The sequence below is a fragment of the Delphinapterus leucas genome, chromosome 7 (genome assembly GCF_059928025.1).
Source record: "Delphinapterus leucas isolate spDelLeu-1000000601 "Yukka" chromosome 7, BTC_Dleu_Yukka2, whole genome shotgun sequence".
NCBI classification, from domain to species: domain Eukaryota; kingdom Metazoa; phylum Chordata; class Mammalia; order Artiodactyla; family Monodontidae; genus Delphinapterus; species Delphinapterus leucas.
In genome coordinates this window covers 26,603,861-26,620,542 of record NC_143135.1, presented here as the reverse complement: position 1 = coordinate 26,620,542, position 16,682 = coordinate 26,603,861, and the positions used below count along the sequence as shown (strand labels likewise).

At 32.6% G+C, this 16,682-nt stretch overlaps 1 protein-coding gene across 3 annotated transcripts in view; it reads left to right on the top strand.

The window, feature by feature from the left end:
* Positions 1-16,682, top strand: part of ELP4 (elongator acetyltransferase complex subunit 4) — a 244,242-nt gene that overhangs the window by 38,959 nt on the left and 188,601 nt on the right. The gene's annotated exons all lie outside the window — the stretch shown is intronic.

The window sequence follows — 16,682 nt, the reverse complement described above, 5'->3', positions numbered from 1 at the left end:
TTTGATTAGAATTCATAATCTAAAATCATTTTCTCTCAGAGGGTGTTTTCATTTCACTGTGTAGTTTGCAAAATGACAAATGACTAAGTCATTTATAAAAAATTTGTAGAATAATAAATACTAATTTACAGTAACTATCAACAGACAACCAACAAATTTCTACACCCACACATAAAAATTACTATAATACTGAGGTCAAAACTAACATGATTCTTTCATATGGGTCAGACTTTGTTTATTAAATTTTAAAAAGTCCAAAAAGAAAACCTTTGTATAATTTTCCAAATGATTTTCTTCTGGTTGAAGAGCCTGTTTTCCTTTATTCTTATTTCTGCTATTAATCTTTTGTAATATTTTCTTGATATTTTTGTTTTTTCTTTTGTTCCTTTTCCCTGGCCTTAATCATTTTGGACAGTTTCTGAACAGTACTGTACTTGCTAGAAGCAGTGGAGTAAAGGCCAAAATCATTGTTGTAAAGAAGCTATATAGGTTCTTCACAGCCCATTCCACAACATACCGAGCCTAAGATTTTTTATCAGACATCTTTATAGCCATATAGGAAATGTTCACCAAGCCATAGGCAGGAAGACCTATATATGCTTTTTTTTTTTGCAGTACGCGGGCCTCACTATTGTGGCCTCTTCCGTTGTGGAGCACAGGCTCCAGACGCGCAGGCTCAGCGGCCATGGCTCACGGGCCTAGCCGCTCTGCGGCATGTGGGATCTTCCCGAACCGGGGCACGAACCCGTGTCCCCTGCATCAGCAGGCGGACTCTCAACCACTGCGCCACCAGGGAAGCCCTATATATGCTTTTTTAAATAAAGTGTTTTATTTTTCCTTCTTCCCTCCTCCAACCTAGGTAACTGATGTTAAAGCCTATAGTATACTTCCACATTTTGCCTTAGAGAACTACATTTTTTTATTTGAAAACTAATCCCTGATGCCTTTCTTAGGTACCTTGATCTGTACAAGTTAGTACTAAAAAAATTTCAGTGTACTTTACATGTCCTTCTTTGGATTATGTGAAGGATTTTAAAATTATAAAAGAAATATTATCTTTTCATCAGGGTTTCTTAAAATAGCTACTCATATATGCAGGTAATTAGATTCTGCAAACCTTTATTCATAGAGCAGTTTTATAATGTAGTAGAAAAATATAAAACTAGAGTCAAAAAACATACTCTTATTAAATTTGTCCTTATGACCAAAGTAGATTAATAAGGACCAGACTAGTCATCATGCCTGAAACAGCTAAAAAACAGGACAAAATATATGAAACAACTGTCTTCAAAACTTTGATCATCACACAGTAAAGGGCAGTGATTCCTGAGTTATGCAAAATAAACAAGGTAAGTCCTATAACTTCCCTAGCTTCCTGCATACAAAGTGTCCAGGCCATAGTGCAGGGAGGAGGAACCCAGGATAAGACAATCTTAGGTGACAGAGCTAGGAATGTGGAATTACAACCTCGTTATTGTCTTCATCTGTAGCCAAGTATGGTTTAAGGAGATATGTATGGGTGCCAAGTAAGCAAGGGATGGACTTGTGGTAGTTAATTCTATGTGTCAATTTGACCAAGCCATAGGGTGCCCAGAAATTTGATCAGACATTATTCTGAGTGTTTCTGTGAGGGTATTTTTGGATGAAATTAACATTTAAATCGGTAGACTGAGTAAAGCAGATTGCCCTCTCTAATGTGGGTGGGCCTCATCCAGTCAGTTGAAGGCCTAAATAGAACAAAATGGCTAACCCTTCCCCATATAAGAAAGAATTCTTCCTACTGGACTGCTTTTGAACTTGGACATCAACTTTTTCTTGCTCTCGGATTCAAACTGAAACATCAGCTCTTCCTGAGTCTCGAGTCTGCTATCCTTTGGATCAGAATTACACCATTAGTTTTCCATTTGGACAAAAACTACACCATCAGCTCTCCTGAGTTTCCAGCTAGCTTGCTGTGCATACCTGGGGACTTGTCAGCCTCCATAATCATATGAGCCAATTCCTTATAGTAAATGTTATTACAGGAAGAGGTATGTATATGTGTACATATATATATGTATATGTGTGTGTGTGTGTGTATACACACACACACAGACACACATCCTGTTCATACAATTTCTCTAGAGAACTCTGACTAATTCAATTTTACTGAAAATACAAAGATTACATTTAAAACCAAAGAAGGCATTTCACATTTATTTATTAACCTACATTGAACAATTATCACTCACATCCTATATCTTGGCCAGTTTTCCAGATAGTAAAGTACAGTGACCTTCCCACCTTTTTTGCACTCATACTTCTAAAAATATTTTTTTTAATTATGTATTGTCTTGTATACTAAGTTATGTAAAAATTTTCGTTATGAGATTATTTAGTTGCAAAGATGTTATTGTAAATATTGCCTTTTTTAGTTGAAGACTTTTATGTCAGTCTTGTATCCAACTCAATCTAAATAATAGCAATTTGATGTCAGTATCATTATTTTTAGAAGTATCTACATAAGTAAGCTCTTCTTTAACAACTGGAAATTTTACATCAATCATTTTTTCCTTGAATTCATATTTTCTATTCCACTCCTCATGGAGTTTTGTCAGAATGTAGTACATTTTATGTTCAACATTTTTATTAATAACCTTATGATAGTTTTTCTGTAACTTCATATTTAAATTTATTTTAAACTTTTTGTCTCAAAAGACTTTAAGTGTTAAACACATTTCTTCTTATTTCAGTCGCCATTACAATTATTGTTGCATACAGTGTATCAATAGACATAAAAATGTTCACACTACATTGCTTCATTAGGACATACAATTGCGTGAATATTGCTAGAATGGGATGGGATTCAGCATCAACTCTATTCATATTTTTTACTTTTGCAGATGTGAGCTGTTCATAGTTAAGTAAATAGAGAGAGTTGTGTTATTGTAATGTCCCTCAAATTATTTTTTCACTTTTTCTGAGTAATACACAAAAAGAAATCACACGGTGTCTATCAACATAAATTACTTTAAATTATTTGTCTAGTCTATTAGGTCCACCTAAAATTTTGCTGAAAACAGTGAAAAAAGGATAATTTCCCCAGTCATTAGAACATTCACATTTTCTATACCAAATAGATATTTTAGGTTGTCTTTTTGTTTGGTACTGCAGAGATGTTTACTCCTGGGACAATGAGAAGTAAACCTTTCACTCGTGAAGTGAGAAAGGTTGATTTGAAAGGGGATTGGCAAAGGGGAACTTGCACTTCTATCACTGGCACGTTCTCTAGGAGGTCATTTTTCACTAGAGTATTTGTTAAAGTTGAAGATCAAAGAATTGATTTCCTTAAAACTCTCATGATCATGTACCTCTTTCAAAGTCTTCATTTACCCCAGGTTTAAAGACTCCCAGTTTCTGACAGTTAAAAGGGATGGAAATAAGTCATCTTACCTGATCCAGATAAGCTTTTCTAAGTTTAGAGTACCATATACCCAATATGATTAAATCCATATATTGATGTAGCCCAGTGAACCTGTATTTAGTCACCCCCAATATACACTAATCTATTCTAGCATTCTAGCATGATAATGCTAACTATCATTTATTCACATCGATATGAAAAAAAGTATATTCTGTTTGGATTTCAAAAATGTAGGAATAACTTTTAAGTTACTGCTGCTCTTTAAAATATTTAAATGAAGGTTATCTCAGGCAAAAGAATTAAATCAGCATATTGGACTTAAAATTTCTTTTATGAAAATTATTCCTCTGTAATGTCACATTCCATGTAAATGCAGACTGTCTTATTAGAAGAAAAGAAACCATTAGTGATAATTTTCTGTTATGTTAAATAATATTTTAAAGATGATTATTTGAAATAAATTCTCAGTGATTGATATATCTCTGGAATTTTTTCTTTATAAGAAGTACTGTTGGTTTCAGTGTTGACAGATATTTTACTTGGCTTTCCCATATTTGAATTTTCACTATTACTGAGATGCAGTTTATAACAACATGCTAATTAATCTCCTGGAACTTAAATTCATCTTATATTTCAAGGGAAATAAATGTTAAAATGGTATGACCATTTATTTTTAATGTCTTAAAAGTTTCTCTTGCTCTAGCCTAGCATAGGTGTTTTTAACTGAAGAATGTATTCTAGTGTCATCAGATCTATTTTACTTTATCTTGTGCACTTAGAATGTATTATCAAAGACATTATAATTACTCCACAAAAACCTAATCGTCTTAAGCATTAGATTTACTTAATATAACATTGCAGATTTGATGCTGCTTTTTTTTTTTTTTTTTTTTTTGCGGTACGCGGGCCTCTCACTGTTGTGGCCTCTCCCGTTGTGCAGCACAGGCTCCGGACACGCAGGCTCAGCAGCCATGGCTCACGGGCCCAGCCGCTCGGCGGCATGTGGGATCTTCCCGGACCGGGGCACGAACCCGTGTCTCCTATATCGGCAGGCGGACTCTCAACCACTGCGCCACCAGGGAAGCCCGATGCTGCATTTTTAAAGTTATCTCATTCTTCTATTTATAATGAGTAGCCTAGAACAAGTTGTTTTTATTTGAATAGCAAGTTTGCTTTACATGACAATTGAATATTTATCAATAAGGTACTCGGTGAAGTTAAATATTAAATTAATTATAAATTTGAGTGTGTGATCCTCAGGTAAAATTTATCTTCTTTGATTTTAATGCCATTATTTGCTTTTAACTAAAATCACTTGTATAGATGAGTAATGAAATTGTTATAGGCTGTATATGCTAAATAACATGTACACACAACATTTCCCTACATTATGAAACTTATTTAGTGATTCATTTTTAAACTATTTTAATTTTGATTATGTTCTTGTATTTCATGCACCTCTACTATGAAGATATATCTAGTTTTTGAGTTAATAGAATCTTCACTCATCAGTAATGTTTCTTTTCTTTTTTTAAAAAATAATTTTAAAAACATTCATTTGATGAGGAAATACTGCTTTGTTGCACGTTTCTTTGTTTACAGCAAAGCAGAATATTTTCCCCTATGGTTGTTAGCCTTCTGCATTTCTTCATTGTTTTTCATAGTAGGTTTTTGTCTCTGTCCATTTTTTTTCTCATTGCTCTGTACGAGCTCTTTACATATTGTAGTTAATGTCCCAGGATTATATATGAGGATCTTTGTTTTGCACATTCTCAGGATCTAAGTCCCTGAAGTTACAAGGTTGCATTGGAAAACCAAATTTGCCAAAACATACAAATAGCCCTCCTATAAATTTTGGGCTGCCCTCCTAAAAATTTTGACCCTCTGCCCACATCCCTCACATGTAACACTAGTGTATTTTTTCATCATTAGATTTGTGAGTTGGTCTGTTCCTGTTAGCCATATGTTGAATATTCTTGAGTATAATGCAAAACAATTTCAAAATTTGCCAAAGATGCAAAATTTCCTGAGGTTGATCAAAGTGACTGTGGAGAATTGTTTGAATCCCATGCAAAGCTACTGGCTAATGAGAATGTAGAAGGATTCTGCCAGTTAAGAAAGCAATGTTTCTTAAATTCTTAATCTTATCATCTTATATTCCTTACATGTTTAATATGTAACAGTATAACAATATTTAACTTAAAAGAATAATATGCCATTCTCATTTTTCTATAAGGAAGTACAAAAAGTATTGTCTTTAATATATACAATATGTTTAATGTTTAGTGTTCACACATTTAAAACAGACTGGATGAGAAAATTATGGCTGATAAAAATTTCAGTTATGTATATTCTTCATAATACCAGTATATAGACAAAGTTTTTAACATCTCTGAGAAAAATGAACAAAATATTTTTGTAGTTTAAAGTGAGATGTTGAATACTAATATAGAGAAGTAGAATTTCTGCACCTATAAGAGTAGGTATATATATTATGTACTTTCTACATAATGTTCAGTTGGGATTTCAGTGTGCCCAGCTCAGAGTTATACTGAAGACTTATTTGTATCAAACAGCCCAAAAATGAGTTACCAAAACCCAAGGCATTAACAGTGTTTAGAGATACAATGTAGGGAGAAAATGCTATAATTGCTTAGTTTTAATTTTATGATGTATATGATTGGAGATTTCTGGAGCCTATAACCAAGGCAAATATTGCTGGTACAAGAAAAGGGAAAAGACAGTCTTATAGACCATAATTATCTTAAAACTGTGTATAACTAAAAGACAAGTAAAGGATAAAAAGCCCATCAGCTGCCTAAAATATATAACCACCCAGCAATTTATCCATCATCCTTTGGAAACATTCATGCCTACTGTAGTCAGAGCTTCAGGAAGTCAGCATTAAAGATGTAACGCTGAAAAGTTACACCCCTTAGAAAATCCTATAGAACAATATACATGATGTTGTTAAAGCTTTTAAAAACACTATGGTAAGTATTTTTCAGTTAACTTTTTTATCTAAAAGAATTTTCTTGATCATCTCAAATATAGTGATGGGTATCCTCTATGAAAACTTTCTATGGAATGTTTTCTAATATAGCAAAATTACATTTTAATGTTAAAATATTTAAACATTTATCAGTAGATCAGCTGATTTTTTTATGAAATAAAAAATTATGTACACACATGCACACCCAAACATTTCTTAAGAACTTGAAAATGCTAAGATTTCTCTATTATTTATATCATTTTCATAATTTTTAACAATATGGTATGTGTTAATACATATAGAATTAAAGAAAGTAAAATTTCAGAAGTAAATTTAAATGCTGTTTCATAATATGCTAAAGTCAGTTTCAAAAACTTAATTTGAATGTTTTTTAGTGATGACATGCCAGGTAGGTAATATTCATTCAGGAAGAGATATCTAATATCTAGAGCAAAGGGTTAATTTTTGACTTGTTGCATTAACTTTTTGAGTTACCTGTTATATACACTATGCACTAACATCAACCACAGTTAGAACAAAGTGGGAGGTTAGAATGCTTTTAAGGAGCTTCAAAGTTGTATTTTTTAGTGTGTACCCAGGATAGGTACCTGGTTACCAGCAGGGGTGTCCCAACTACCTTGATGTTTATTAAAGGATTATAGCATATAATACTTTTTAACGTCAAACATATTGGTAAATAAATAGTTCAAATTTAAAATCAATTATGGTGAAATTTCCCATATTTACTATTGAGAAAATCTTTCATATTGAAAATGAATTACTTTACAATAATCTATGTCCTGGAATGAGTTTCAGTTCATTGAAAATAAACCATATGATATTTGATAAATTAATATAGTAATAAAATACTTGGTAACAAAATAATGAAGTATGAATATTTAGTCTAACATCTTCAGAATTCTTTTTCACAGACTTTAAATCCATAAGTAAAAGTTAAAAGTGTATCTTAATAATTTGAAAGCATTATTTTAAATCCCAAATCACAGACTTTAAATCCATAAGTAAAAGTTAAAAGTGTATCTTAATAATTTGAAAGCATTATTTTAAATCCCAAAATATCAGCCTTTTACCCAAATATTGAACTCATTTGTTAAGATCTTATTCACTGTACCTTGTATCTTTTCCTTTATTTGATTCCTTGGTTTTAATTGAGGTCAGAGATATTGATTTAGAGTTAGATAAAGTGGTATTACTTGCTAACAATGTAAAGTTTGAGTTACTGTTAAAAAGGTTCCTTTTCCTTCTGTCAGTTTGGTGTCAAGATTAAGTCTGTTTGCCATGCATCTGTTATTTACTGATCATGGAACAAGAATTAGAAATCTAGTGAGTGGTCAGTTTGCTCTTAGTACACTGTAGTACAGTCTGGTCCTTCTGAGTACACAGAATACAAAAATGTCTCAGATCCAGCCCATGTTTTTTTTTAAGTGACAAAAATTGAAACAGCTATAAAAATGAAGTTAAAGAAACATCCCTTGGTTGGCCAAATATATCATTGAACATTTTTTAAATTATGTTCATCTCCAAAGTTGTAGTTTTATGATTCAGAACAAAAGTAATATTACACGCTATAAATAATTAAAAATTATTTTCTGGCCCTTCTATATTCCACTTTGCAAACTTTATGCATACTCAACACCTTATACATTACACATTTTCCGACACATTTTTACTTTTTCTAGCCTGTATAATATTTAATGTACATCCTATCAAAACTGTTTTATCACTGTGTATCTTTTGTCCATAATATAAATACAAATATTAAAAGGTCTTTGAAGGTAGAGCTATAATCAGAATATGTTCCCTTCACTTCTTTGTCAACATTTTATTTGTTCAGAAAATTATCAGGCTATCTATAAGCTTTTCAGTGCTAGTTGAGCCAGAAATTTGCTGTTTGACCCTAGGGTTCCCCTCTTTTTTTCCCTCCCTAGCTACTTGTGAGAGCTTATTTAAAATTCTGAGTTCTCCCCTGGCAGCCACAGTTCGAGTTTCTTTGGCAAATTAAAAAGACTAAGAAAAAACATGCAAAAGCTCGTACTGTTTCCAGTGACCTACATTTGTAGGCAGCTTTTAAAAGATGGTATGTGCCTTATTTTCCAACGAGGAAATGAAAGATAAGATAAAAAATATAAAAGAAGATAAACCCACCTCTCTGTCACCACCTAATGAGAAATTTTTGATATAACACTAAAATAAACACACATTTGGCATTGATGTTTGTACATCAGTCAACAAAAGAAAGGAATTTTGCATGCAGAAAAGTAGCCTAAGTTATATAGCAAAATGCCACACTGTGTGATAGGATATTTATCCTTAAGAAGATGAAATATACTTCAAATCTGAGCTTAGATTTTAATTTCTGTGTTGCTGCTTAACTAGCTACAGGACCTTGCACAAGTCACTTAACCTTTCATATTAAGATAGGGATGATAGCCTGCCTACCTATTCCGGAGCTCCAAATTAAAAATGAAATATCTGGAGTTTTGCTTTCTGAATCTTAAAACACCTATTCCAGCCCTCACATTTACTTTAAAAATTTTATTTTGAACCCATAAAAAAATGAATTGTTGTGAATACTTGATGGTTTTGCTATAGGCAAAAGAAATGTTTAAATCTTAAAACTATTATTAGTTTTATCATTCTTGGAAAAGAAGCCACAGAAAGTCAGCATTGGGAATATTAGAAATAGGGCTCATTTTTCTTTTGAATACTTTTTCTGAAAAAGTATTCAGAAGAGAAAGTATTCAATCCTTTTGGGGGTGGATAAATGACTTCAAAATTTGAAAACCAGAGCCATTCAAACTAAAAGAAAATCAGCCTCCCAAATTAACATGTTGTCCCATTTAATGAAACATTAAAGGATACCATGGAAGGAGAAAGGCTGTATACTATCAAGGATCATAAATTAAATAAACAGTCTGTGAAGATTTATTATGTACAAAAGGATAACTCTACTGTTGAAAACCCCCAAAATATAGGGCTATTTCTCCAGCTAGTGTTGGGATGATTCTTTCAGTGTTTCTTTTCTAATTTAAGTTTTTTTTTGTTCACCAGAAACTGACAGGCAGTTGCAGAAAAGGGCCTTAGTTCCTCACATCCATCTTTTCACATTATGGTATATTAACAAAAACAGAGGCATTTGAAACGTGCTTATTGTTTTTGTAAAATATTCTCACTACAGTTTGTGTGTGCATACATGTGAGTCTGAAAGTCTGTGCTAGATTTCAGAAACATGGTAGAGAGCATTAAAATGAAGACTTAAATTGGAAGTAGAAAACAGATCTGAAACTATGAAGTTTCAGATCAGAGATATTGATCTTACCTTGCATATCAATATCAGAGATATTGATCTTACCTTGCATCTCTTAAAATAGACTGTAACATACAGGGTGCTATAGAATTAAAGAAAACCTATTTTATGCTTTTACCCAGTTACCTCTACTTCTCAGTAGTCAATGAACAAAAAGAATGAGTTCTATTCTACTAACACCAAATGTACTACAGAAAATAGTTTTCAAATTTAATAAAAATAAAGTGATATCCAGTTTCATTTAGTACCCCACAATACCCTAAGGATTTTTGTTTGTGACACTTTCCATAAGCTGGGTTTATTCTGGAAAAAAAAAAAATCACATCAAACAAATAAAACCAGTCACTTGTTGTGTGCTCCTGAGTTAGGAATTTAACTGATCAGGACCCCTTAAATGAAGGTAATGCCTGATTTCATTCCTAATTGAGATTTCTTTGACAATAGATATCCATGAAACTTTAGAATACTTCTTTTACAACAATGTAAAGATTTCCAACAAAGTAAATAATTATAAGATTATTGTCACTTTCTCAACTTTTAAAATAATTATATTTAGAAATGTTTTATTTACAGCGGTTTTTAGAAATTAGTTTATATTCAATAAAGAGACTTAATACTTAAAGGAATTTTGTAGGAATTCTTTGCCAACATAAGAATCCTTTTATAACTTATTATTGCATAACTTGTTTGCTTAATGTAGATTTTCATATGTCATATTTTCTTATAACAGGTTAATATACACCCTTATACAGTAAACATTTACTAAAAGGAGTTATTACATATGATCTCACTAATAACTAAACCTGTTAATACCAGTGAGTAAGTGGAAAGTTTAGTCTACTTTTTAAAACAATTCACAAAATGTTTTGTAATCAAGATATGTCCTATTATAAGGACATTGTTCACCATTCACTGTTCTTTCTATAACTAGGAACATAATATATATAAAAATATACATATATACACATATACATGTGTATGTATATACACACATACATAATACATATACACACACAGAAGTTCACATTTTTAACAATAGTAATTACCTAGTTAGTAGCTCTCTTCACTTTAACTTGTATTATCTCTCTGAGTATGAATTTTATTTGTTGTGCAGTCAGAGCCAGATTAAACATTGACAACACTGAATATAAGAACTTTACTTTGTAAAAAAACCTAGAAAGGAAAAGTCCAATTTTTATGGATAAAAGTATTAATAGATTCCAACAGTGCATTCTCACCTCTCTATAAGTAAAAACATGGTATTTTTATTTTAAGCTTTCTTCTTAAGAAGTCAGTTTGAAGTAAAGAGACTGTTTTGAAGGAATATGTAATATAGCTCTTATGTTTTGATTTATAAAATCATAAATTCTGTATCTAAGTTGATCTATTGAAGAAAATTGATAAAATTAATATAGACCTCATAGAGACTTGTTCTTAACAGCTTGACAGTTTTGAGTTTTTTTATATATGTGAGAAAATAATTACAGAAGCTAATATCAGAATGCCAAGACAGTGCATTTCCCCTTAAACTCCTTTTAAGTCAATGTCATCAATAGACAGTACTGAAACCTGTGGCTGCTTTGGTCAAGACTAGGAGTGCTGTTTATGGTATTAGCAGGCATATTGCTAGGACCTAGATAAGGAATGTAAATTTGCCTGTACCTCATTTTCCCATTCTCACTACTAGATTGCAGTAGAACTCAGAGGTTAATACACGTCAAAATTGCTTTGAGATCCTTCTGTGACTGGTGCTCTTAAAAATGTGATGGTTTAGAATGTAATGTTTTAAAATAATTAAATTATATTTGCATTTAATTGAAGATATTATTATTAAACTTAGTGCAACTCTTTCTCTTCATTTCTGAATACTTCTAGTGCAGACTTCCATTTCCTTTTCTTCATGTATCCTGCTCCTTCCCTCTATCTTAGTCAAGAAAATTGAAAGAGAGGTTTTTCCAGCTTTCTCAGCACATTTCTGGTTTACATTTTAAGGAGAAATGTGATTTGCTTGCCAAATTACAAGCATCAGTTTTGTCAGTAGCTTAACTTGAGAGTTTAGTTAAAATAATTTTTGTATGCTGATGTGAAAGTGTTTTTCACCATCCTTCTTGTAATAGCAGTAATTTTTCTATCTTTATATTCAAGAAAAAATATCTGAAATTGTACTAAGATGTCCCCTAATCTGTACTGCATTTGGTTTGAAACAAGATAATTCACTCATTACTAATCTTAAAATCTCTGAGTTTTAAAAACATGTAACATCAGCTACACCCCAGGACCTTCTAACTTACTCCCTGCGGTCTACATTTCTGAATGCTTTTAACAATTAAAGTCACTCCTCCCCCCATACTTTTGAATAGTTAAATGAAGATAATGTGGAGAACATACCTTTACTAAATCAATATTCAGGTTAAATATTTGGACCATGTTTGTATTCAAATTATGATAATCAGTAATATCTTTGGATTTGTTTCTCTTTCCAACTTTCAGAAAATAAGTATTCCCTCCAAAAACCCCCATAAATCAACAAAGTAATATACTTACTGATACAATATAATATACTTACCGATACATGCATAATGCTTAAGTAGTATTAATTATACAGTTACCGAAACCTGCAAGGATCAAAAGATTTTATTTTTAAGAAGGATTTCTCATGCTGCATGGATTATGTTGCTACATAATAGCTCAGTAGTACTTCTGCTGAATTGTAAAATAGCTTAGAGAGGAATATGATGCCCATAGTTGGTGTAATGCATTGGTAATTAAGAGGGTGGGAGGTTAAGCTTCATTAACTGCTGAGGGATTGTATCTTGGGTTTTATTATGCCCTAGAGAACATAAAAAGTGAGAAGGGTCAAACTGTTGGAATCAAATTTTGCTTGTGCATCTGCCAAAACAAAGACCACAAAATAATAAAGCAGTAAGCACAGAATGACATGAGTTGAAAAGGGAAGAAATATATCTGCAGCATCTTATGGATAAGGATAAGTGTTTCTGTTGAAAAGAATAAAAAAAATACTGGAGTATACTTTGGTATTGAAAGTTTGTAATAATTTCGTTTCATATAGCTTTTTTAAAAAGTCGAATAAATAGTTGTTTTTGTCCAAAGGTATTGCCAATTTCTTTATTCTTGTTAATTTTCTAACTTGGTGTATTTGATTAAAAGAGAGACAGACACTTTATACTTGCCATACTATCTTCTGTGGGGAACTTATGATGCCTGCTTTTTATTTTTATTTATTTATGATCCTTATTACCAAATGTATGTGAACTGTAAGCGCCGCATTGCAGAAAGGAACAAAAAATCTGATGTATATTCTTCCTCTTAGGAAACAAGGATACTGGGTTAGAAATCAAGACGGGGTGATTTTCGAAAGTATGAGGGAGGATGCTGACCTGTGATTGGCTATAATAGTTGATTATTAAAGAGATTATTCTTAGCATTCTCTCAAAATAGACATTTTATCAAAACATCAATTAAATTTTTTGTTTGATTAGATACAGGCATTGCAACAAATGGTAGAGATTACAGATACAGTGGTCATCTCTGATAGGGTCAATGATTCACCATGAGCAGGGTAGGTGATGGCATACTTCAAAAATTTTAGGGCTTACAAATATAACAACATGTTGAATGCAAACTCTTACAGAAATTTCTGAATATTAGAAGAAAAAAGTACCAGAATATTTTTTTTCCCAAAAATGTCATTTCTTGGTATATCTAATCATTCATTTTCACTTGAAGAGAACAGGAAAATGGATTTCACTTCTTACATTCCCTCCATTCCTCAGTATCATGTCACATTTTTAGTTCCTTCCATTTCTTCATGTTTAGTCCTTAACTTTCTTGTTCTGCTTTTTATTCTCTTCGCAGCAAGTCTTTTTTCCCACCAGTTTTATTGAGATGTAGTTGACATATAACATATTATTTTAAGGTGTACAACATAATGTTTGGATATATGTGTATATTGTGGAATAACTACCACAATAAGTTTAGTTAACATCCATCACCTCACAGTTACAATTTTTTTCTTGTGATGAGAACTTTTAAGATCTACTCTCTCAGCAACTTTCGAATATACAATACAGTATTGTTAGCTATAGTCACCATTGCTGTACCTTTATCATGTACAGAAATTATTTATCTTATAACTGGAAGTTTGTACCTTTTGACCACCATTGCCCATTTCCCTGCTTCTGGCAACCACCAATCTATTCTCTATTTTTATGAGGTCAGATCTTTTAGATCCCACATATAAATGAGCTCATATGGCATTTATCTTTCTTCATCTGACTTATTTCAGTTAGCATGATGCCCTCAAGTCCATCATGTTGTCACAAATGGGAGGATTTCCTTTCATTTTTTTTATGGCTGAATAATATTCTATATATTAAACATTTTCTTCATTCATCTGTTGATGGATACTTAAGTTGTTTCTATGTCTTGACTATTATAAAAAATGCTACAGTGACATGTGGCTACAGATATCTCTTTGATATAATGATTTCATTTCCTTCAAATATATACCCAGAAGTGAAATTGCTGGATCATATGGTAGCTCTATATTTAATTTTTTGAGGAACTTCCATACCGTTTTCCGTAGTGGCTGCACCAATTTACATTTCCACCAACAGTGTACCAGGGTTCCCTTTTCTCCACATCCTTGCCAAAACTTGTTATCTCTTATCTTTTTTGTGACAGCCGTCTAACAATTATATAAAATAAAATACATTAAAAAAATTTTTATGCTTGATAAATAATATATATGTCTTCATTGTATTAAAAAGTGTTACCATTTTTTACACTTTCTACCTCTTTATTCCTTTTTTATACTGCTGAATTATATCTTCAAATAATTTTTTCAGAAAACGTTTGTGGTAGGTAAGCTTTTGAAACACTATATACCTTTTAAAAAGTATTTTGCACTTATGGTTAATAGGCAGTTTTCCTGGATGGAGAATTCTAGATTTAATATCAGATTTCCTCGTATTTTGAAGACAGTTTTTCCTTGTCTTTTAAAATCCAGTGTTGCTGAGATATCTAATGCTAATCTATTTCTTGGCCCCTAGTAACCTCTAATCTGCTTACCATCTTTATAGTTTGCTTTTTGTAGAATTTTACATATGTGGAATCATGCAGTATATAATATTTTGTATCTGGCTTCTTTCACTTAACATAATGCTTTTTAGATTAACCATATTCCTATATATATATCAGTAGAGTTTCTTTCTTTAACTGATTTTTTTAGCCATTTACCAGTTGATGGACATTTGGGTTTCCACTTTTGACTATTAAATGAAGTTGTGTGAACATCCACATACTTGTCTTTGTATGGACATGTTTTTACCTAAGAAGATAATGGCTGGATCATATTGAAAGTGTTCACTTTTTAGAGAAATTTCCAGACTCTGCTCTAAAGTACCTGTGCAATTTTGCATTCTCACCAGCTGTGTATAAGAATTCCAGTTGCCTGCTTTCTTTTTAACATTTGGTGTGACCATTTTTTGAATTTTATTTTAACAATTCTCATGCACACATTGTCCACTTTGTAAGAGAATAGTATGAAAGAACGTTCAAAGTATAATCATATCTTCTTCCTGAGATATTTAAGGGTTAACTCAGAGGTCTATGGATGCATGCTGCCCTGAGCCAGGAGAGGGAATTAACTAGTCTTCAATGACTGAGGAAATAATTGTAGAGAAAGTAAGGAGGAGGCAGAGCTGAGAGAAGGGGAGAAAAGAAGAATGAAAGACAATAACCTGACTTATTATGTACTTTGAGTTTGACATGCAGTCGAACATTCAGGTAGAATATTCAGAAGGCAGTTAAAAATCTAGGCCCAGAAATTGCAGAATGATTGGAAACAGAAATTTGTTAGCAATCATTTATTTTACCCTCAAACGTTTATTGAATGCTTATTGTATGTCAGACACTGTTATGGACTGAATGTTGTGTCCCCCCTAAAATACATGTTCTTTTCGCCTGCAAAATACATTTAGTCCAACCCAAAAACCAATAGTGAACCTGTGAAACCAGGCAAGTTATGTGCTCCCATAATACAGTGGTGGGACAGGCATAGGAGAAACATTCCAAATCCAAGGGAGAAATCAGAAAGAAGGAATGGATGATGGATCCCAAGCAAGTCTAAAATTTAACAAAGCAAATTTCATTAGATCTTAAGGCCCAAGAATAAGTCTCTTTGGTTCAATCCTCTGCCCTCTAGGCCCACTGGGGTAGCAACATCATGCCTCTTCAGCTGGGTGGGGCACCCTTTTAAACCGAGGTGGGGGCAGCCTTATCCCTCAGGCCTGTACACTTCAGGCCTGTGGTGGGAGTGGCAGCCCTGATGATCTCTGAATCAGTTTTGGGGTCCTTATTCTCTTTTCTTTCTTTTTTTTTAAGTTTTTTTTGATGTGGACCATTTTAAAAGTCTTTATTGAATTTGTTACAATATTGCTTCTGTTTTATGTTTTGCTGTTTTTGGCCGCGAGGCATGTGGGATCTTAGCTCCCCAACCAGGGATCGAACCCGCACCCTCTGCATTGGGAGGCAAAGACTTAACCTCTGGACTGCCAGGGAAGTCCCTTTTCTTGAAGGATAGCGCATGTTTGATACCAAATAGCTCTGTGATCTTGTCCTGTAAAGTCAAAGAATTCCTTAATACCGTCTTGCCTTTGTAGTCCCTTTAGTTCAAACTGGCCGCCTCTCTACAGGTATAATCTCATCTCTGTTCCTGGCTTCTGTGAGATATCTGTTTAAGCCTAAGAGTTGTACCCATGATCTCTTTATCAAATGATTATTCAGCCAAACCCTTAGTGTACTTTAAGAACAAGCTTTCTTATTTTTTGCAATATTGATAGGTTGAAAATTTTTCAAATCTTCAGGTTCTGGTTCCTTTTTGCTTATCAATTTCTTTAATTTATCTCTTTCCTTTTGTATTTTACTATAAGCATTCA